This window comes from Notothenia coriiceps, unplaced genomic scaffold (assembly GCF_000735185.1).
Source record: "Notothenia coriiceps isolate Sejong01 unplaced genomic scaffold, NC01 NC01_scaffold00009399, whole genome shotgun sequence".
Classification (NCBI taxonomy): Eukaryota; Metazoa; Chordata; class Actinopteri; order Perciformes; family Nototheniidae; genus Notothenia; species Notothenia coriiceps.
Window position 1 is genome coordinate 1 of NW_011342100.1, and position 2500 is coordinate 2500.

At 49.3% G+C, this 2500-nt stretch overlaps 1 long non-coding RNA gene across 1 annotated transcript; it reads right to left on the bottom strand.

Moving 5' to 3' along the window:
* Positions 1-1328: 1328 nt before the first annotated feature.
* On the bottom strand, positions 1329-2455 carry LOC104945291 (uncharacterized). The gene is made up of 3 exons (XR_798320.1): positions 2376-2455; positions 1749-1847; positions 1329-1367 (listed from the first exon to the last, which is right to left on the bottom strand). It is a non-coding gene; the product is annotated as an uncharacterized lncRNA (long non-coding RNA).
* Between the last annotated feature and the right edge of the window lie 45 nt (positions 2456-2500).

A 2500-nucleotide genomic window follows, 5' to 3' on the forward strand; every position in this document is an offset into this window, starting at 1 on the left:
CACACACACTCTTTCTCTCTCTCTCTCTCTCTCTCACACACACACACACACACACACACACACACACACACACACACACACACACACACACACACACACACACACACACACACACACACACACACACACACACACACACACAGTGGATTACAATGGCAGAAGGGTTCTCAGTTCTGAGGGTCCTTGGTAATGCCAACCCCCCAATTATGAGGATCAGAATCAGGTTTATCTCCAGGTAGGTCGTGGTACATACATAAAAAGTAAAAGTAAAAACACAGATAGAAAACTATTGTGTATATTAATGTAACGCTTAGAGTCTATGATGATGATGATGATGGTGATCTCACCTGAACCCGTCTGAGATCGGACCACAGCGTCATGACCCGACAGGAGAACCGGCATCGTCTGCTTCTGAACGCTGAACACACACAGACATCATATTTCCACACAAAGTCAAATACGTTAAAGTTTCAGGGGAGATAAAGGTGGACTGTCCCTTTAAATGATGGAGACAGGTGTGTGTGTGTGTGTGTGTGTGCGTACCTGGTAACCGTGGAAACATTGAGGACTTTGTTGAGTGTGGCCACCTGATGGACAGGAAGCAGCCAATCAGAGCGCAGAACAATAACAGTTAATATATTACAGATCGTGAGTGTGTGTGTGTGTGTGTGTGTGTGTGTGTGTGTGTGTGTGTGTGTGTGTGTGTGTGTGTGTGTGTGTGTGTGTGTGTGTGTGTGTGTGTGTGTTACCAGGTGTGGGTGCAGGTCCATGTCTGAAAACGAGTCGCTGGTGAAAATCTTCTCCTTCACCTGAGAGACAACCGGACTGAGAGGATGAGAGGAGGAGGAGGAGAGGAATTAATAAAAGAAGGGAGGGAGGAGGAAGGAAAGAAGGAAAGAGTGGGGGAGGAGGGCTAAAGGGAGGAAATGATATGATGATGAGCATTGTGACGGACCAATCAGAGCGCAGTACCTGAGGAGGGCGGGGATGTCGGGGTTGTGTTTGAACAGAGAGGAAGTCTTCACGCCGCCGTCCTTCTTCTTCTGTGGTGCCCTCCGGTCTGCTCGCTCAGCAGGGGGGGGGGGCTGCCTCACCGCGCCACCGCCGTCCTTCTTCTTCTGTGGTGCCTTCCGGTCCGCTCGCTCAGCAGGGGGCGGGGGCTGCCACACCACATACATCTCATCATTATCCATATAAAAACAGGATAGATCAATACATGTGATCTGTAAGCAGCTGTTATCAGTGAGAGGGTTTACCTGCTCCTGCTGCTCCTCCCCCTCCTCCTCCTCCACTCTGCTCTGTTTGACTCTCCTCTCCTCCGGCTGTGAGGAGGAGTTCATCTTCCTCTTCCCTGCATTCTGCTTCTTCTGCAGGAACACAAACAGATCACAGATCAGAGACGCAGTGTGAGCGCCACCACGTCAACGCGCTGCTGACCCTCTTCCATCACATCGTTGTTCAGGCTCTTTGGTAAACACTGGTATTTTGAAGAGGCCCCTTCCTCTCCTGTAGTGTCTTCTATAGTTCCCCCCCCCCTGCCTGAAGCTCCTTTGTTTACTTCTGGAACACGGTGACATCACTATGCAACACTCGGGCTCCTATTGGCCAGCGCTCAAACACATTGTGCGTGTTAGGCTAAGGGGCGGGACATCTCTGAGAGGCTGACCAATCACAAAACACTTTGAGAGGGTACATAATAATAACTATAATGTAGGAATACAGATCTGAATGAGAGCATCTGTACTCACTCTGGCCCATCTCTGCTGAGTGGTGAGAGGCTTCCTCCTGAGGGAAGGAGACGAGGACACACTGATGTTCAGACACAGCTGATCCTCCGACATCTTCAGCTGCAGACACACACACACACAAATCATTTCTCACACCAAACTTTGATCACAGCACTGTACAGGTGTGCGTGAGCAGCAGGTGAACAGCGGTTCCTCTCCCACAGACTACAGGTGTGATAGTAACAGAGCATGGTGATGAGTCCAGATGTGACCCTCCTCTGGCTGGATGGAGCATGCAGTCTCAATGACCTGTGTTTAACATTAGGAGGCACTCTTCACAGAGAAAACACATCTTCAAACTGACCAAAACAACACGTCTGATTCAGTTTTCTGTTCAGGATTCAAACATGTATTTTATTGACTGTGTTTCACTTCAGGGGTTGACATCTCTGAACCCGGGGTCTGCTACAGCTAGCCACTAGCATCGTTAGCTCTGACTTTAAACCCAGTAAAGATCAGGTGATCCTCTGCGTGCTAACTGTAGCTGTTAGCATTTTTAGCTCCGAGTTGAAACAGAGTAGCTGTTAGCAGTCACGAAGGATATCTGCAAACACAGAAAATAATGGAAATAAAACCTGTGAAACTCACCGTGAGGCTCAACAACACAGCGACACACGTGGAAATCTCTTCCGGGTGCGTCACGGAAGCCCCGCCTCCTTCACAGCTGGTTGTGTTGGGCATGCGCAGTAGCGTCACGTTTTTTTCAAAGGGTT